The sequence below is a fragment of the Thunnus albacares genome, chromosome 22 (assembly GCF_914725855.1).
Source record: "Thunnus albacares chromosome 22, fThuAlb1.1, whole genome shotgun sequence".
Classification (NCBI taxonomy): domain Eukaryota; kingdom Metazoa; phylum Chordata; class Actinopteri; order Scombriformes; family Scombridae; genus Thunnus; species Thunnus albacares.
Genome location: NC_058127.1, coordinates 11,282,306 through 11,301,340, shown reverse-complemented (window position 1 = coordinate 11,301,340; position 19,035 = coordinate 11,282,306). Strand labels below are relative to the sequence as shown.

Sequence of the window (19,035 nt, the reverse complement as noted above, 5' to 3'; positions counted from 1 at the left end):
CAAAGTATCACAGGTTGGTGGAATGAATGAGAGGATGATCATCAGTAGCTGTTGTATAAAAATTGGATAGTGCATTGGACTGTTAACCCAAAGGTTGATGATGAAAACATCATGGCATGTCATTACAGCTTGTTATAATCCCTTTGCTAATTGTTAACTTGATATACACCCCATAAACAATGACTACCCTGGTTTGTTTATAAATGGTTACAAAACCTAATGGCATCGATAGGATTGTCGCACTCTGGAGAGAAGTCCCTGGTGTGGCAGACGCCAATGGGGAACGCCATTCTGTTTACGATGCGTTCTTGGCTGGTTGTATCACAAATGGAAAGCTCTTGACTTTGTGCTACATTGTAAATTTCTCACAGAACTCTTTTCCTTCAATATACCACCATTGAAATTTCTGCGATATTGCCCTTCGACAAGTAAACAGCCATGCAGGTGGGTGGGGATTGCAAATCGAAGCCACGCCCCCTCTGAAACAGGACAAAGCAGTCTCTGTGGCGCAATCGGTTAGCGCGTTCGGCTGTTAACCGAAAGGTTGGTGGTTCGAGCCCACCCAGGGACGTCCACTTTTCTGCTTAAATAACCAGCTAACACGGTGTTAGGTGGTAAGGGTTAAAGAAGTCTGGTGCCTCAGTGTGGGGGAATGAATGAGAGCAAAATCATCAGAAAGGGTAGTTCTTGTATGCAAATTCATTCGCGCATTCGTCTGCTAACCCAAAGATTGATGGTTAAAATACTGTTGTATGTCATTACAACTATGTTGTAGCGCCTTATAGTCCATTTATCAATTTTTTACTTCATCTTTGCTGCATAGACAAAGGCTACCGTAGTTTGTTTTAAGATGGTTATAAAGGCTAATGGAAGTGATGACATTGTCACTGTTACTTGTGTGAAAGACTTGACTGGCGAACGCCATTCCATTTACAGGACTTGGTTAGCTCGTTGTGCTACATCTCACCACGTCTTGACTTTGTGCAACATTGTAAATTTCTAAAAGAACTCTTTTCCTTCAATAGGCCATGATTCTAAATTCTGCCGTATTGCCCTGGTAGTGGTAAACAGCGATGAAGGTGGGTGGGGATTGCAAATCGAAGCCACGCCCCCTCTGTCACAGGACAAAGCAGTCTCTGTGGCGCAATCGGTTAGCGCGTTCGGCTGTTAACCGAAAGGTTGGTGGTTCGAGCCCACCCAGGGACGTAGGGTCTTGTGTTTACACAGCCAGCTAACATCATGTTCAGGGTTAGAGAGAGCTGTAGCCAAAGTATCACAGGTTGGTGGAATGAATGAGAGGATGATCATCAGTAGCTATTGTATAAAAATTGGATAGTGCATTGGACTGTTAACCCAAAGGTTGATGATGAAAACATCATGGCATGTCATTACAGCTTGTTATAATCCCTTTGCTAATTGTTAACTTGATATACACCCCATAAACAATGACTACCCTGGTTTGTTTAAAAATGGCTACAAAACCTAATGGCATCGATAGGATTGTCGCACTCTGGAGAGAAGTCCCTGGTGTGGCAGACGCCAATGGGGAACGCCATTCTGTTTACGATGCGTTCTTGGCTGGTTGTATCACAAATGGAAAGCTCTTGACTTTGTGCTACATTGTAAATTTCTCACAGAACTCTTTTCCTTCAATATACCACCATTGAAATTTCTGCGATATTGCCCTTCGACAAGTAAACAGCCATGCAGGTGGGTGGGGATTGCAAATCGAAGCCACGCCCCCTCTGAAACAGGACAAAGCAGTCTCTGTGGCGCAATCGGTTAGCGCGTTCGGCTGTTAACCGAAAGGTTGGTGGTTCGAGCCCACCCAGGGACGTCCACTTTTCTGCTTAAATAACCAGCTAACACGGTGTTAGGTGGTAAGGGTTAAAGAAGTCTGGTGCCTCAGTGTGGGGGAATGAATGAGAGCAAAATCATCAGAAAGGGTAGTTCTTGTATGCAAATTCATTCGCGCATTCGTCTGCTAACCCAAAGATTGATGGTTAAAATACTGTTGTATGTCATTACAACTATGTTGTAGCGCCTTATAGTCCATTTATCAATTTTTTACTTCATCTTTGCTGCATAGACAAAGGCTACCGTAGTTTGTTTTAAGATGGTTATAAAGGCTAATGGAAGTGATGACATTGTCACTGTTACTTGTGTGAAAGACTTGACTGGCGAACGCCATTCCATTTACAGGACTTGGTTAGCTCGTTGTGCTACATCTCACCACGTCTTGACTTTGTGCAACATTGTAAATTTCTAAAAGAACTCTTTTCCTTCAATAGGCCATGATTCTAAATTCTGCCGTATTGCCCTGGTAGAGGTAAACAGCGATGAAGGTGGGTGGGGATTGCAAATCGAAGCCACGCCCCCTCTGAAACAGGACAAAGCAGTCTCTGTGGCGCAATCGGTTAGCGCGTTCGGCTGTTAACCGAAAGGTTGGTGGTTCGAGCCCACCCAGGGACGTAGGGTCTTGTGTTTACACAGCCAGCTAACATCATGTTCAGGGTTAGAGAGAGCTGTAGCCAAAGTATCACAGGTTGGTGGAATGAATGAGAGGATGATCATCAGTAGCTATTGTATAAAAATTGGATAGTGCATTGGACTGTTAACCCAAAGGTTGATGATGAAAACATCATGGCATGTCATTACAGCTTGTTATAATCCCTTTGCTAATTGTTAACTTGATATACACCCCATAAACAATGACTACCCTGGTTTGTTTAAAAATGGTTACAAAACCTAATGGCATCGATAGGATTGTCGCACTCTGGAGAGAAGTCCCTGGTGTGGCAGACGCCAATGGGGAACGCCATTCTGTTTACGATGCATTCTTGGCTGGTTGTATCACAAATGGAAAGCTCTTGACTTTGTGCTACATTGTAAATTTCTCACAGAACTCTTTTCCTTCAATATACCACCATTGAAATTTCTGCGATATTGCCCTTCGACAAGTAAACAGCCATGCAGGTGGGTGGGGATTGCAAATCGAAGCCACGCCCCCTCTGAAACAGGACAAAGCAGTCTCTGTGGCGCAATCGGTTAGCGCGTTCGGCTGTTAACCGAAAGGTTGGTGGTTCGAGCCCACCCAGGGACGTAGGGTCTTGTGTTTACACAGCCAGCTAACATCATGTTCAGGGTTAGAGAGAGCTGTAGCCAAAGTATCACAGGTTGGTGGAATGAATGAGAGGATGATCATCAGTAGCTGTTGTATAAAAATTGGTTAGTGCATTGGACTGTTAACCCAAAGGTTGATGATGAAAACATCATGGCATGTCGTTACACCTTGTTATAATCCCTTTATGAATTGTTAACTTGATAAACACCCCATAAACAATGACTACCCTGGTTTGTTTAAAAATGGCTACAAAACCTAATGGCATCGATAGGATTGTCGCACTCTGGAGAGAAGTCCCTGGTGTGGCAGACGCCAATGGGGAACGCCATTCTGTTTACGATGCGTTCTTGGCTGGTTGTATCACAAATGGAAAGCTCTTGACTTTGTGCTACATTGTAAATTTCTCACAGAACTCTTTTCCTTCAATATACCACCATTGAAATTTCTGCGATATTGCCCTTCGACAAGTAAACAGCCATGCAGGTGGGTGGGGATTGCAAATCGAAGCCACGCCCCCTCTGAAACAGGACAAAGCAGTCTCTGTGGCGCAATCGGTTAGCGCGTTCGGCTGTTAACCGAAAGGTTGGTGGTTCGAGCCCACCCAGGGACGTCCACTTTTCTGCTTAAATAACCAGCTAACACGGTGTTAGGTGGTAAGGGTTAAAGAAGTCTGGTGCCTCAGTGTGGGGGAATGAATGAGAGCAAAATCATCAGAAAGGGTAGTTCTTGTATGCAAATTCATTCGCGCATTCGTCTGCTAACCCAAAGATTGATGGTTAAAATACTGTTGTATGTCATTACAACTATGTTGTAGCGCCTTATAGTCCATTTATCAATTTTTTACTTCATCTTTGCTGCATAGACAAAGGCTACCGTAGTTTGTTTTAAGATGGTTATAAAGGCTAATGGAAGTGATGACATTGTCACTGTTACTTGTGTGAAAGACTTGACTGGCGAACGCCATTCCATTTACAGGACTTGGTTAGCTCGTTGTGCTACATCTCACCACGTCTTGACTTTGTGCAACATTGTAAATTTCTAAAAGAACTCTTTTCCTTCAATAGGCCATGATTCTAAATTCTGCCGTATTGCCCTGGTAGAGGTAAACAGCGATGAAGGTGGGTGGGGATTGCAAATCGAAGCCACGCCCCCTCTGTCACAGGACAAAGCAGTCTCTGTGGCGCAATCGGTTAGCGCGTTCGGCTGTTAACCGAAAGGTTGGTGGTTCGAGCCCACCCAGGGACGTAGGGTCTTGTGTTTACACAGCCAGCTAACATCATGTTCAGGGTTAGAGAGAGCTGTAGCCAAAGTATCACAGGTTGGTGGAATGAATGAGAGGATGATCATCAGTAGCTATTGTATAAAAATTGGATAGTGCATTGGACTGTTAACCCAAAGGTTGATGATGAAAACATCATGGCATGTCATTACAGCTTGTTATAATCCCTTTGCTAATTGTTAACTTGATATACACCCCATAAACAATGACTACCCTGGTTTGTTTAAAAATGGCTACAAAACCTAATGGCATCGATAGGATTGTCGCACTCTGGAGAGAAGTCCCTGGTGTGGCAGACGCCAATGGGGAACGCCATTCTGTTTACGATGCATTCTTGGCTGGTTGTATCACAAATGGAAAGCTCTTGACTTTGTGCTACATTGTAAATTTCTCACAGAACTCTTTTCCTTCAATATACCACCATTGAAATTTCTGCGATATTGCCCTTCGACAAGTAAACAGCCATGCAGGTGGGTGGGGATTGCAAATCGAAGCCACGCCCCCTCTGAAACAGGACAAAGCAGTCTCTGTGGCGCAATCGGTTAGCGCGTTCGGCTGTTAACCGAAAGGTTGGTGGTTCGAGCCCACCCAGGGACGTAGGGTCTTGTGTTTACACAGCCAGCTAACATCATGTTCAGGGTTAGAGAGAGCTGTAGCCAAAGTATCACAGGTTGGTGGAATGAATGAGAGGATGATCATCAGTAGCTGTTGTATAAAAATTGGTTAGTGCATTGGACTGTTAACCCAAAGGTTGATGATGAAAACATCATGGCATGTCGTTACACCTTGTTATAATCCCTTTATGAATTGTTAACTTGATAAACACCCCATAAACAATGACTACCCTGGTTTGTTTAAAAATGGCTACAAAACCTAATGGCATCGATAGGATTGTCGCACTCTGGAGAGAAGTCCCTGGTGTGGCAGACGCCAATGGGGAACGCCATTCTGTTTACGATGCGTTCTTGGCTGGTTGTATCACAAATGGAAAGCTCTTGACTTTGTGCTACATTGTAAATTTCTCACAGAACTCTTTTCCTTCAATATACCACCATTGAAATTTCTGCGATATTGCCCTTCGACAAGTAAACAGCCATGCAGGTGGGTGGGGATTGCAAATCGAAGCCACGCCCCCTCTGAAACAGGACAAAGCAGTCTCTGTGGCGCAATCGGTTAGCGCGTTCGGCTGTTAACCGAAAGGTTGGTGGTTCGAGCCCACCCAGGGACGTCCACTTTTCTGCTTAAATAACCAGCTAACACGGTGTTAGGTGGTAAGGGTTAAAGAAGTCTGGTGCCTCAGTGTGGGGGAATGAATGAGAGCAAAATCATCAGAAAGGGTAGTTCTTGTATGCAAATTCATTCGCGCATTCGTCTGCTAACCCAAAGATTGATGGTTAAAATACTGTTGTATGTCATTACAACTATGTTGTAGCGCCTTATAGTCCATTTATCAATTTTTTACTTCATCTTTGCTGCATAGACAAAGGCTACCGTAGTTTGTTTTAAGATGGTTATAAAGGCTAATGGAAGTGATGACATTGTCACTGTTACTTGTGTGAAAGACTTGACTGGCGAACGCCATTCCATTTACAGGACTTGGTTAGCTCGTTGTGCTACATCTCACCACGTCTTGACTTTGTGCAACATTGTAAATTTCTAAAAGAACTCTTTTCCTTCAATAGGCCATGATTCTAAATTCTGCCGTATTGCCCTGGTAGAGGTAAACAGCGATGAAGGTGGGTGGGGATTGCAAATCGAAGCCACGCCCCCTCTGTCACAGGACAAAGCAGTCTCTGTGGCGCAATCGGTTAGCGCGTTCGGCTGTTAACCGAAAGGTTGGTGGTTCGAGCCCACCCAGGGACGTAGGGTCTTGTGTTTACACAGCCAGCTAACATCATGTTCAGGGTTAGAGAGAGCTGTAGCCAAAGTATCACAGGTTGGTGGAATGAATGAGAGGATGATCATCAGTAGCTATTGTATAAAAATTGGATAGTGCATTGGACTGTTAACCCAAAGGTTGATGATGAAAACATCATGGCATGTCATTACAGCTTGTTATAATCCCTTTGCTAATTGTTAACTTGATATACACCCCATAAACAATGACTACCCTGGTTTGTTTAAAAATGGCTACAAAACCTAATGGCATCGATAGGATTGTCGCACTCTGGAGAGAAGTCCCTGGTGTGGCAGACGCCAATGGGGAACGCCATTCTGTTTACGATGCATTCTTGGCTGGTTGTATCACAAATGGAAAGCTCTTGACTTTGTGCTACACTGTAAATTTCTCACAGAACTCTTTTCCTTCAATATACCACCATTGAAATTTCTGCGATATTGCCCTTCGACAAGTAAACAGCCATGCAGGTGGGTGGGGATTGCAAATCGAAGCCACGCCCCCTCTGAAACAGGACAAAGCAGTCTCTGTGGCGCAATCGGTTAGCGCGTTCGGCTGTTAACCGAAAGGTTGGTGGTTCGAGCCCACCCAGGGACGTCCACTTTTCTGCTTAAATAACCAGCTAACACGGTGTTAGGTGGTAAGGGTTAAAGAAGTCTGGTGCCTCAGTGTGGGGGAATGAATGAGAGCAAAATCATCAGAAAGGGTAGTTCTTGTATGCAAATTCATTCGCGCATTCGTCTGCTAACCCAAAGATTGATGGTTAAAATACTGTTGTATGTCATTACAACTATGTTGTAGCGCCTTATAGTCCATTTATCAATTTTTTACTTCATCTTTGCTGCATAGACAAAGGCTACCGTAGTTTGTTTTAAGATGGTTATAAAGGCTAATGGAAGTGATGACATTGTCACTGTTACTTGTGTGAAAGACTTGACTGGCGAACGCCATTCCATTTACAGGACTTGGTTAGCTCGTTGTGCTACATCTCACCACGTCTTGACTTTGTGCAACATTGTAAATTTCTAAAAGAACTCTTTTCCTTCAATAGGCCATGATTCTAAATTCTGCCGTATTGCCCTGGTAGAGGTAAACAGCGATGAAGGTGGGTGGGGATTGCAAATCGAAGCCACGCCCCCTCTGTCACAGGACAAAGCAGTCTCTGTGGCGCAATCGGTTAGCGCGTTCGGCTGTTAACCGAAAGGTTGGTGGTTCGAGCCCACCCAGGGACGTAGGGTCTTGTGTTTACACAGCCAGCTAACATCATGTTCAGGGTTAGAGAGAGCTGTAGCCAAAGTATCACAGGTTGGTGGAATGAATGAGAGGATGATCATCAGTAGCTATTGTATAAAAATTGGATAGTGCATTGGACTGTTAACCCAAAGGTTGATGATGAAAACATCATGGCATGTCATTACAGCTTGTTATAATCCCTTTGCTAATTGTTAACTTGATATACACCCCATAAACAATGACTACCCTGGTTTGTTTAAAAATGGCTACAAAACCTAATGGCATCGATAGGATTGTCGCACTCTGGAGAGAAGTCCCTGGTGTGGCAGACGCCAATGGGGAACGCCATTCTGTTTACGATGCATTCTTGGCTGGTTGTATCACAAATGGAAAGCTCTTGACTTTGTGCTACATTGTAAATTTCTCACAGAACTCTTTTCCTTCAATATACCACCATTGAAATTTCTGCGATATTGCCCTTCGACAAGTAAACAGCCATGCAGGTGGGTGGGGATTGCAAATCGAAGCCACGCCCCCTCTGAAACAGGACAAAGCAGTCTCTGTGGCGCAATCGGTTAGCGCGTTCGGCTGTTAACCGAAAGGTTGGTGGTTCGAGCCCACCCAGGGACGTAGGGTCTTGTGTTTACACAGCCAGCTAACATCATGTTCAGGGTTAGAGAGAGCTGTAGCCAAAGTATCACAGGTTGGTGGAATGAATGAGAGGATGATCATCAGTAGCTGTTGTATAAAAATTGGATAGTGCATTGGACTGTTAACCCAAAGGTTGATGATGAAAACATCATGGCATGTCATTACAGCTTGTTATAATCCCTTTGCTAATTGTTAACTTGATATACACCCCATAAACAATGACTACCCTGGTTTGTTTAAAAATGGTTACAAAACCTAATGGCATCGATAGGATTGTCGCACTCTGGAGAGAAGTCCCTGGTGTGGCAGACGCCAATGGGGAACGCCATTCTGTTTACGATGCGTTCTTGGCTGGTTGTATCACAAATGGAAAGCTCTTGACTTTGTGCTACATTGTAAATTTCTCACAGAACTCTTTTCCTTCAATATACCACCATTGAAATTTCTGCGATATTGCCCTTCGACAAGTAAACAGCCATGCAGGTGGGTGGGGATTGCAAATCGAAGCCACGCCCCCTCTGAAACAGGACAAAGCAGTCTCTGTGGCGCAATCGGTTAGCGCGTTCGGCTGTTAACCGAAAGGTTGGTGGTTCGAGCCCACCCAGGGACGTCCACTTTTCTGCTTAAATAACCAGCTAACACGGTGTTAGGTGGTAAGGGTTAAAGAAGTCTGGTGCCTCAGTGTGGGGGAATGAATGAGAGCAAAATCATCAGAAAGGGTAGTTCTTGTATGCAAATTCATTCGCGCATTCGTCTGCTAACCCAAAGATTGATGGTTAAAATACTGTTGTATGTCATTACAACTATGTTGTAGCGCCTTATAGTCCATTTATCAATTTTTTACTTCATCTTTGCTGCATAGACAAAGGCTACCGTAGTTTGTTTTAAGATGGTTATAAAGGCTAATGGAAGTGATGACATTGTCACTGTTACTTGTGTGAAAGACTTGACTGGCGAACGCCATTCCATTTACAGGACTTGGTTAGCTCGTTGTGCTACATCTCACCACGTCTTGACTTTGTGCAACATTGTAAATTTCTAAAAGAACTCTTTTCCTTCAATAGGCCATGATTCTAAATTCTGCCGTATTGCCCTGGTAGTGGTAAACAGCGATGAAGGTGGGTGGGGATTGCAAATCGAAGCCACGCCCCCTCTGTCACAGGACAAAGCAGTCTCTGTGGCGCAATCGGTTAGCGCGTTCGGCTGTTAACCGAAAGGTTGGTGGTTCGAGCCCACCCAGGGACGTAGGGTCTTGTGTTTACACAGCCAGCTAACATCATGTTCAGGGTTAGAGAGAGCTGTAGCCAAAGTATCACAGGTTGGTGGAATGAATGAGAGGATGATCATCAGTAGCTATTGTATAAAAATTGGATAGTGCATTGGACTGTTAACCCAAAGGTTGATGATGAAAACATCATGGCATGTCATTACAGCTTGTTATAATCCCTTTGCTAATTGTTAACTTGATATACACCCCATAAACAATGACTACCCTGGTTTGTTTAAAAATGGCTACAAAACCTAATGGCATCGATAGGATTGTCGCACTCTGGAGAGAAGTCCCTGGTGTGGCAGACGCCAATGGGGAACGCCATTCTGTTTACGATGCGTTCTTGGCTGGTTGTATCACAAATGGAAAGCTCTTGACTTTGTGCTACATTGTAAATTTCTCACAGAACTCTTTTCCTTCAATATACCACCATTGAAATTTCTGCGATATTGCCCTTCGACAAGTAAACAGCCATGCAGGTGGGTGGGGATTGCAAATCGAAGCCACGCCCCCTCTGAAACAGGACAAAGCAGTCTCTGTGGCGCAATCGGTTAGCGCGTTCGGCTGTTAACCGAAAGGTTGGTGGTTCGAGCCCACCCAGGGACGTCCACTTTTCTGCTTAAATAACCAGCTAACACGGTGTTAGGTGGTAAGGGTTAAAGAAGTCTGGTGCCTCAGTGTGGGGGAATGAATGAGAGCAAAATCATCAGAAAGGGTAGTTCTTGTATGCAAATTCATTCGCGCATTCGTCTGCTAACCCAAAGATTGATGGTTAAAATACTGTTGTATGTCATTACAACTATGTTGTAGCGCCTTATAGTCCATTTATCAATTTTTTACTTCATCTTTGCTGCATAGACAAAGGCTACCGTAGTTTGTTTTAAGATGGTTATAAAGGCTAATGGAAGTGATGACATTGTCACTGTTACTTGTGTGAAAGACTTGACTGGCGAACGCCATTCCATTTACAGGACTTGGTTAGCTCGTTGTGCTACATCTCACCACGTCTTGACTTTGTGCAACATTGTAAATTTCTAAAAGAACTCTTTTCCTTCAATAGGCCATGATTCTAAATTCTGCCGTATTGCCCTGGTAGAGGTAAACAGCGATGAAGGTGGGTGGGGATTGCAAATCGAAGCCACGCCCCCTCTGAAACAGGACAAAGCAGTCTCTGTGGCGCAATCGGTTAGCGCGTTCGGCTGTTAACCGAAAGGTTGGTGGTTCGAGCCCACCCAGGGACGTAGGGTCTTGTGTTTACACAGCCAGCTAACATCATGTTCAGGGTTAGAGAGAGCTGTAGCCAAAGTATCACAGGTTGGTGGAATGAATGAGAGGATGATCATCAGTAGCTATTGTATAAAAATTGGATAGTGCATTGGACTGTTAACCCAAAGGTTGATGATGAAAACATCATGGCATGTCGTTACAGCTTGTTATAATCCCTTTACGAATTGTTAACTTGATAAACACCCCATAAACAATGACTACCCTGGTTTGTTTAAAAATGGCTACAAAACCTAATGGCATCGATAGGATTGTCGCACTCTGGAGAGAAGTCCCTGGTGTGGCAGACGCCAATGGGGAACGCCATTCTGTTTACGATGCGTTCTTGGCTGGTTGTATCACAAATGGAAAGCTCTTGACTTTGTGCTACATTGTAAATTTCTCACAGAACTCTTTTCCTTCAATATACCACCATTGAAATTTCTGCGATATTGCCCTTCGACAAGTAAACAGCCATGCAGGTGGGTGGGGATTGCAAATCGAAGCCACGCCCCCTCTGAAACAGGACAAAGCAGTCTCTGTGGCGCAATCGGTTAGCGCGTTCGGCTGTTAACCGAAAGGTTGGTGGTTCGAGCCCACCCAGGGACGTAGGGTCTTGTGTTTACACAGCCAGCTAACATCATGTTCAGGGTTAGAGAGAGCTGTAGCCAAAGTATCACAGGTTGGTGGAATGAATGAGAGGATGATCATCAGTAGCTATTGTATAAAAATTGGATAGTGCATTGGACTGTTAACCCAAAGGTTGATGATGAAAACATCATGGCATGTCATTACAGCTTGTTATAATCCCTTTGCTAATTGTTAACTTGATATACACCCCATAAACAATGACTACCCTGGTTTGTTTAAAAATGGTTACAAAACCTAATGGCATCGATAGGATTGTCGCACTCTGGAGAGAAGTCCCTGGTGTGGCAGACGCCAATGGGGAACGCCATTCTGTTTACGATGCGTTCTTGGCTGGTTGTATCACAAATGGAAAGCTCTTGACTTTGTGCTACATTGTAAATTTCTCACAGAACTCTTTTCCTTCAATATACCACCATTGAAATTTCTGCGATATTGCCCTTCGACAAGTAAACAGCCATGCAGGTGGGTGGGGATTGCAAATCGAAGCCACGCCCCCTCTGAAACAGGACAAAGCAGTCTCTGTGGCGCAATCGGTTAGCGCGTTCGGCTGTTAACCGAAAGGTTGGTGGTTCGAGCCCACCCAGGGACGTCCACTTTTCTGCTTAAATAACCAGCTAACACGGTGTTAGGTGGTAAGGGTTAAAGAAGTCTGGTGCCTCAGTGTGGGGGAATGAATGAGAGCAAAATCATCAGAAAGGGTAGTTCTTGTATGCAAATTCATTCGCGCATTCGTCTGCTAACCCAAAGATTGATGGTTAAAATACTGTTGTATGTCATTACAACTATGTTGTAGCGCCTTATAGTCCATTTATCAATTTTTTACTTCATCTTTGCTGCATAGACAAAGGCTACCGTAGTTTGTTTTAAGATGGTTATAAAGGCTAATGGAAGTGATGACATTGTCACTGTTACTTGTGTGAAAGACTTGACTGGCGAACGCCATTCCATTTACAGGACTTGGTTAGCTCGTTGTGCTACGTCTCACCACGTCTTGACTTTGTGCAACATTGTAAATTTCTAAAAGAACTCTTTTCCTTCAATAGGCCATGATTCTAAATTCTGCCGTATTGCCCTGGTAGAGGTAAACAGCGATGAAGGTGGGTGGGGATTGCAAATCGAAGCCACGCCCCCTCGGTCACAGGACAAAGCAGTCTCTGTGGCGCAATCGGTTAGCGCGTTCGGCTGTTAACCGAAAGGTTGGTGGTTCGAGCCCACCCAGGGACGTAGGGTCTTGTGTTTACACAGCCAGCTAACATCATGTTCAGGGTTAGAGAGAGCTGTAGCCAAAGTATCACAGGTTGGTGGAATGAATGAGAGGATGATCATCAGTAGCTATTGTATAAAAATTGGATAGTGCATTGGACTGTTAACCCAAAGGTTGATGATGAAAACATCATGGCATGTCATTACAGCTTGTTATAATCCCTTTGCTAATTGTTAACTTGATATACACCCCATAAACAATGACTACCCTGGTTTGTTTAAAAATGGTTACAAAACCTAATGGCATCGATAGGATTGTCGCACTCTGGAGAGAAGTCCCTGATGTGGCAGACGCCAATGGGGAACGCCATTCTGTTTACGATGCATTCTTGGCTGGTTGTATCACAAATGGAAAGCTCTTGACTTTGTGCTACATTGTAAATTTCTCACAGAACTCTTTTCCTTCAATATACCACCATTGAAATTTCTGCGATATTGCCCTTCGACAAGTAAACAGCCATGCAGGTGGGTGGGGATTGCAAATCGAAGCCACGCCCCCTCTGAAACAGGACAAAGCAGTCTCTGTGGCGCAATCGGTTAGCGCGTTCGGCTGTTAACCGAAAGGTTGGTGGTTCGAGCCCACCCAGGGACGTCCACTTTTCTGCTTAAATAACCAGCTAACACGGTGTTAGGTGGTAAGGGTTAAAGAAGTCTGGTGCCTCAGTGTGGGGGAATGAATGAGAGCAAAATCATCAGAAAGGGTAGTTCTTGTATGCAAATTCATTCGCGCATTCGTCTGCTAACCCAAAGATTGATGGTTAAAATACTGTTGTATGTCATTACAACTATGTTGTAGCGCCTTATAGTCCATTTATCAATTTTTTACTTCATCTTTGCTGCATAGACAAAGGCTACCGTAGTTTGTTTTAAGATGGTTATAAAGGCTAATGGAAGTGATGACATTGTCACTGTTACTTGTGTGAAAGACTTGACTGGCGAACGCCATTCCATTTACAGGACTTGGTTAGCTCGTTGTGCTACATCTCACCACGTCTTGACTTTGTGCAACATTGTAAATTTCTAAAAGAACTCTTTTCCTTCAATAGGCCATGATTCTAAATTCTGCCGTATTGCCCTGGTAGAGGTAAACAGCGATGAAGGTGGGTGGGGATTGCAAATCGAAGCCACGCCCCCTCGGTCACAGGACAAAGCAGTCTCTGTGGCGCAATCGGTTAGCGCGTTCGGCTGTTAACCGAAAGGTTGGTGGTTCGAGCCCACCCAGGGACGTAGGGTCTTGTGTTTACACAGCCAGCTAACATCATGTTCAGGGTTAGAGAGAGCTGTAGCCAAAGTATCACAGGTTGGTGGAATGAATGAGAGGATGATCATCAGTAGCTATTGTATAAAAATTGGATAGTGCATTGGACTGTTAACCCAAAGGTTGATGATGAAAACATCATGGCATGTCATTACAGCTTGTTATAATCCCTTTGCTAATTGTTAACTTGATATACACCCCATAAACAATGACTACCCTGGTTTGTTTAAAAATGGTTACAAAACCTAATGGCATCGATAGGATTGTCGCACTCTGGAGAGAAGTCCCTGGTGTGGCAGACGCCAATGGGGAACGCCATTCTGTTTACGATGCGTTCTTGGCTGGTTGTATCACAAATGGAAAGCTCTTGACTTTGTGCTACATTGTAAATTTCTCACAGAACTCTTTTCCTTCAATATACCACCATTGAAATTTCTGCGATATTGCCCTTCGACAAGTAAACAGCCATGCAGGTGGGTGGGGATTGCAAATCGAAGCCACGCCCCCTCTGAAACAGGACAAAGCAGTCTCTGTGGCGCAATCGGTTAGCGCGTTCGGCTGTTAACCGAAAGGTTGGTGGTTCGAGCCCACCCAGGGACGTAGGGTCTTGTGTTTACACAGCCAGCTAACATCATGTTCAGGGTTAGAGAGAGCTGTAGCCAAAGTATCACAGGTTGGTGGAATGAATGAGAGGATGATCATCAGTAGCTGTTGTATAAAAATTGGTTAGTGCATTGGACTGTCAACCCAAAGGTTGATGATGAAAACATCATGGCATGTCGTTCCAGCTTGTTATAATCCCTTTACGAATTGTTAACTTGATAAACACCCCATAAACAATGACTACCCTGGTTTGTTTAAAAATGGTTACAAAACCTAATGGCATCGATAGGATTGTCGCACTCTGGAGAGAAGTCCCTGGTGTGGCAGACGCCAATGGGGAACGCCATTCTGTTTACGATGCGTTCTTGGCTGGTTGTATCACAAATGGAAAGCTCTTGACTTTGTGCTACATTGTAAATTTCTCACAGAACTCTTTTCCTTCAATATACCACCATTGAAATTTCTGCGATATTGCCCTTCGACAAGTAAACAGCCATGCAGGTGGGTGGGGATTGCAAATCGAAGCCACGCCCCCTCTGAAACAGGACAAAGCAGTCTCTGTGGCGCAATCGGTTAGCGCGTTCGGCTGTTAACCGAAAGGTTGGTGGTTCGAGCCCACCCAGGGACGTAGGGTCTTGTGTTTACACAGCCAGCTAACATCATGTTCAGGGTTAGAGAGAGCTGTAGCCAAAGTATCACAGGTTGGTGGAATGAATGAGAGGATGATCATCAGTAGCTGTTGTATAAAAATTGGATAGTGCATTGGACTGTTAACCCAAAGGTTGATGATGAAAACATCATGGCATGTCATTACAGCTTGTTATAATCCCTTTGCTAATTGTTAACTTGATATACACCCCATAAACAATGACTACCCTGGTTTGTTTAAAAATGGTTACAAAACCTAATGGCATCGATAGGATTGTCGCACTCTGGAGAGAAGTCCCTGGTGTGGCAGACGCCAATGGGGAACGCCATTCTGTTTACGATGCGTTCTTGGCTGGTTGTATCACAAATGGAAAGCTCTTGACTTTGTGCTACATTGTAAATTTCTCACAGAACTCTTTTCCTTCAATATACCACCATTGAAATTTCTGCGATATTGCCCTTCGACAAGTAAACAGCCATGCAGGTGGGTGGGGATTGCAAATCGAAGCCACGCCCCCTCTGAAACAGGACAAAGCAGTCTCTGTGGCGCAATCGGTTAGCGCGTTCGGCTGTTAACCGAAAGGTTGGTGGTTCGAGCCCACCCAGGGACGTCCACTTTTCTGCTTAAATAACCAGCTAACACGGTGTTAGGTGGTAAGGGTTAAAGAAGTCTGGTGCCTCAGTGTGGGGGAATGAATGAGAGCAAAATCATCAGAAAGGGTAGTTCTTGTATGCAAATTCATTCGCGCATTCGTCTGCTAACCCAAAGATTGATGGTTAAAATACTGTTGTATGTCATTACAACTATGTTGTAGCGCCTTATAGTCCATTTATCAATTTTTTACTTCATCTTTGCTGCATAGACAAAGGCTACCGTAGTTTGTTTTAAGATGGTTATAAAGGCTAATGGAAGTGATGACATTGTCACTGTTACTTGTGTGAAAGACTTGACTGGCGAACGCCATTCCATTTACAGGACTTGGTTAGCTCGTTGTGCTACGTCTCACCACGTCTTGACTTTGTGCAACATTGTAAATTTCTAAAAGAACTCTTTTCCTTCAATAGGCCATGATTCTAAATTCTGCCGTATTGCCCTGGTAGAGGTAAACAGCGATGAAGGTGGGTGGGGATTGCAAATCGAAGCCACGCCCCCTCGGTCACAGGACAAAGCAGTCTCTGTGGCGCAATCGGTTAGCGTGTTCGGCTGTTAACCGAAAGGTTGGTGGTTCGAGCCCACCCAGGGACGTAGGGTCTTGTGTTTACACAGCCAGCTAACATCATGTTCAGGGTTAGAGAGAGCTGTAGCCAAAGTATCACAGGTTGGTGGAATGAATGAGAGGATGATCATCAGTAGCTATTGTATAAAAATTGGATAGTGCATTGGACTGTTAACCCAAAGGTTGATGATGAAAACATCATGGCATGTCATTACAGCTTGTTATAATCCCTTTGCTAATTGTTAACTTGATATACACCCCATAAACAATGACTACCCTGGTTTGTTTAAAAATGGCTACAAAACCTAATGGCATCGATAGGATTGTCGCACTCTGGAGAGAAGTCCCTGATGTGGCAGACGCCAATGGGGAACGCCATTCTGTTTACGATGCATTCTTGGCTGGTTGTATCACAAATGGAAAGCTCTTGACTTTGTGCTACATTGTAAATTTCTCACAGAACTCTTTTCCTTCAATATACCACCATTGAAATTTCTGCGATATTGCCCTTCGACAAGTAAACAGCCATGCAGGTGGGTGGGGATTGCAAATCGAAGCCACGCCCCCTCTGAAACAGGACAAAGCAGTCTCTGTGGCGCAATCGGTTAGCGCGTTCGGCTGTTAACCGAAAGGTTGGTGGTTCGAGCCCACCCAGGGACGTAGGGTCTTGTGTTTACACAGCCAGCTAACATCATGTTCAGGGTTAGAGAGAGCTGTAGCCAAAGTATCACAGGTTGGTGGAATGAATGAGAGGATGATCATCAGTAGCTATTGTATAAAAATTGGATAGTGCATTGGACTGTTAACCCAAAGGTTGATGATGAAAACATCATGGCATGTCATTACAGCTTGTTATAATCCCTTTGCTAATTGTTAACTTGATATACACCCCATAAACAATGACTACCCTGGTTTGTTTAAAAATGGCTACAAAACCTAATGGCATCGATAGGATTGTCGCACTCTGGTTAGCGCGTTCGGCTGTTAACCGAAAGGTTGGTGGTTCGAGCCCACCCAGGGACGTAGGGTCTTGTGTTTACACAGCCAGCTAACATCATGTTCAGGGTTAGAGAGAGCTGTAGCCAAAGTATCACAGGTTGGTGGAATGAATGAGAGGATGATCATCAGTAGCTGTTGTATAAAAATTGGTTAGTGCATTGGACTGTCAACCCAAAGGTTGATGATGAAAACATCATGGCATGTCGTTACAGCTTGTTATAATCCCTTTACGAATTGTTAACTTGATAAACACCCCATAAACAATGACTACCCTGGTTTGTTTAAAAATGGCTACAAAACCTAATGGCATCGATAGGATTGTCGCAATCTGGAGAGAAGTCCCTGGTGTGGCAGACGCCAATGGGGAACGCCATTCTGTTTACGATGCGTTCTTGGCTGGTTGTATCACAAATGGAAAGCTCTTGACTTTGTGCTACATTGTAAATTTCTCACAGAACTCTTTTCCTTCAATATACCACCATTGAAATTTCTGCGATATTGCCCTTCGACAAGTAAACAGCCATGCAGGTGGGTGGGGATTGCAAATCGAAGCCACGCCCCCTCTGAAACAGGACAAAGCAGTCTCTGTGGCGCAATCGGTTAGCGCGTTCGGCTGTTAACCGAAAGGGTGGTTCGAGCCCACCCAGGGACGTAGGGTCTTGTGTTTACACAGCCAGCTAACATCATGTTCAGGGTTAGAGAGAGATGTAGCCAAAGTATCACAGGTTGGTGGAATGAATGAGAGGATGATCATCAGTAGCTGTTGTATAAAAATTGGTTAGTGCATTGGACTGTTAACCCAAAGGTTGATGATGAAAACATCATGGCATGTCGTTACAGCTTGTTATAATCCCTTTACGAATTGTTAACTTGACAAACACCCCATAAACAATGACTACCCTGGTTTGTTTAAAAATGGCTACAAAACCTAATGGCATCGATAGGATTGTCGCACTCTGGAGAGAAGTCCCTGGTGTGGCAGACGCCAATGGGGAACGCCATTCTGTTTACGATGCGTTCTTGGCTGGTTGTATCACAAATGGAAACCTCTTGACTTTGTGCTACATTGTAAATTTCTCACAGAACTCTTTTCCTTCAATATACCACCATTGAAATTTCTGCGATATTGCCCTTGGACAAGTAAACAGCCATGCAGGCGGGTGGGGATTGCAAATCGAAGCCACGCCCCCTCTGAAACAGGACAAAGCAGTCTCTGTGGCGCAATCGGTTAGCGTGTTCGGCTGTTAACCGAAAGGTTGGTGGTTCGAGCCCACCCAGGGACGTCCACTTTTCTGCTTAAATAACCAGCTAACACGGTGTTAGGTGGTAAGGGTTAAAGAAGTCTGGTGCCTCAGTGTGGGGGAATGAATGAGAGCAAAATCATCAGAAAGGGTAGTTCTTGTATGCAAATTCATTCGCGCATTCGTCTGCTAACCCAAAGATTGATGGTTAAAATACTGTTGTATGTCATTACAACTATGTTGTAGCGCCTTATAGTCCATTTATCAATTTTTTACTTCATCTTTGCTGCATAGACAAAGGCTACCGTAGTTTGTTTTAAGATGGTTATAAAGGCTAATGGAAGTGATGACATTGTCACTGTTACTTGTGTGAAAGACTTGACTGGCGAACGCCATTCCATTTACAGGACTTGGTTAGCTCGTTGTGCTACATCTCAC

The 19,035-nt window shown here is 44.2% G+C and overlaps 26 non-coding genes across 26 annotated transcripts; all 26 read left to right on the top strand.

The window, feature by feature from the left end:
* The first annotated feature begins 497 nt into the window (after positions 1-497).
* trnan-guu lies at positions 498-571 on the top strand. Its single transcript has one exon. It is a non-coding gene; the product is annotated as a tRNA-Asn (tRNA).
* A 561-nt stretch (positions 572-1,132) lies between these two features.
* On the top strand, positions 1,133-1,206 carry trnan-guu. Its single transcript has one exon. It is a non-coding gene; the product is annotated as a tRNA-Asn (tRNA).
* Positions 1,207-1,763: 557 nt separating this feature from the next.
* trnan-guu lies at positions 1,764-1,837 on the top strand. Its single transcript has one exon. It is a non-coding gene; the product is annotated as a tRNA-Asn (tRNA).
* Positions 1,838-2,398: 561 nt separating this feature from the next.
* On the top strand, positions 2,399-2,472 carry trnan-guu. Its single transcript has one exon. It is a non-coding gene; the product is annotated as a tRNA-Asn (tRNA).
* Positions 2,473-3,029: 557 nt separating this feature from the next.
* On the top strand, positions 3,030-3,103 carry trnan-guu. The gene has a single exon. It is a non-coding gene; the product is annotated as a tRNA-Asn (tRNA).
* Positions 3,104-3,660: 557 nt separating this feature from the next.
* Positions 3,661-3,734, top strand: trnan-guu. Its single transcript has one exon. It is a non-coding gene; the product is annotated as a tRNA-Asn (tRNA).
* Positions 3,735-4,295: 561 nt separating this feature from the next.
* trnan-guu lies at positions 4,296-4,369 on the top strand. The gene has a single exon. It is a non-coding gene; the product is annotated as a tRNA-Asn (tRNA).
* A 557-nt stretch (positions 4,370-4,926) lies between these two features.
* On the top strand, positions 4,927-5,000 carry trnan-guu. The gene has a single exon. It is a non-coding gene; the product is annotated as a tRNA-Asn (tRNA).
* Positions 5,001-5,557: 557 nt separating this feature from the next.
* On the top strand, positions 5,558-5,631 carry trnan-guu. Its single transcript has one exon. It is a non-coding gene; the product is annotated as a tRNA-Asn (tRNA).
* A 561-nt stretch (positions 5,632-6,192) lies between these two features.
* On the top strand, positions 6,193-6,266 carry trnan-guu. Its single transcript has one exon. It is a non-coding gene; the product is annotated as a tRNA-Asn (tRNA).
* A 557-nt stretch (positions 6,267-6,823) lies between these two features.
* trnan-guu lies at positions 6,824-6,897 on the top strand. Its single transcript has one exon. It is a non-coding gene; the product is annotated as a tRNA-Asn (tRNA).
* A 561-nt stretch (positions 6,898-7,458) lies between these two features.
* On the top strand, positions 7,459-7,532 carry trnan-guu. The gene has a single exon. It is a non-coding gene; the product is annotated as a tRNA-Asn (tRNA).
* Positions 7,533-8,089: 557 nt separating this feature from the next.
* Positions 8,090-8,163, top strand: trnan-guu. Its single transcript has one exon. It is a non-coding gene; the product is annotated as a tRNA-Asn (tRNA).
* Positions 8,164-8,720: 557 nt separating this feature from the next.
* Positions 8,721-8,794, top strand: trnan-guu. Its single transcript has one exon. It is a non-coding gene; the product is annotated as a tRNA-Asn (tRNA).
* Positions 8,795-9,355: 561 nt separating this feature from the next.
* Positions 9,356-9,429, top strand: trnan-guu. Its single transcript has one exon. It is a non-coding gene; the product is annotated as a tRNA-Asn (tRNA).
* A 557-nt stretch (positions 9,430-9,986) lies between these two features.
* Positions 9,987-10,060, top strand: trnan-guu. Its single transcript has one exon. It is a non-coding gene; the product is annotated as a tRNA-Asn (tRNA).
* Positions 10,061-10,621: 561 nt separating this feature from the next.
* trnan-guu lies at positions 10,622-10,695 on the top strand. Its single transcript has one exon. It is a non-coding gene; the product is annotated as a tRNA-Asn (tRNA).
* Positions 10,696-11,252: 557 nt separating this feature from the next.
* On the top strand, positions 11,253-11,326 carry trnan-guu. The gene has a single exon. It is a non-coding gene; the product is annotated as a tRNA-Asn (tRNA).
* Positions 11,327-11,883: 557 nt separating this feature from the next.
* On the top strand, positions 11,884-11,957 carry trnan-guu. Its single transcript has one exon. It is a non-coding gene; the product is annotated as a tRNA-Asn (tRNA).
* Positions 11,958-12,518: 561 nt separating this feature from the next.
* On the top strand, positions 12,519-12,592 carry trnan-guu. Its single transcript has one exon. It is a non-coding gene; the product is annotated as a tRNA-Asn (tRNA).
* A 557-nt stretch (positions 12,593-13,149) lies between these two features.
* Positions 13,150-13,223, top strand: trnan-guu. Its single transcript has one exon. It is a non-coding gene; the product is annotated as a tRNA-Asn (tRNA).
* Positions 13,224-13,784: 561 nt separating this feature from the next.
* Positions 13,785-13,858, top strand: trnan-guu. The gene has a single exon. It is a non-coding gene; the product is annotated as a tRNA-Asn (tRNA).
* Positions 13,859-14,415: 557 nt separating this feature from the next.
* On the top strand, positions 14,416-14,489 carry trnan-guu. The gene has a single exon. It is a non-coding gene; the product is annotated as a tRNA-Asn (tRNA).
* Positions 14,490-15,046: 557 nt separating this feature from the next.
* On the top strand, positions 15,047-15,120 carry trnan-guu. Its single transcript has one exon. It is a non-coding gene; the product is annotated as a tRNA-Asn (tRNA).
* A 557-nt stretch (positions 15,121-15,677) lies between these two features.
* trnan-guu lies at positions 15,678-15,751 on the top strand. The gene has a single exon. It is a non-coding gene; the product is annotated as a tRNA-Asn (tRNA).
* Positions 15,752-16,943: 1,192 nt separating this feature from the next.
* On the top strand, positions 16,944-17,017 carry trnan-guu. Its single transcript has one exon. It is a non-coding gene; the product is annotated as a tRNA-Asn (tRNA).
* Positions 17,018-19,035: the final 2,018 nt, after the last annotated feature.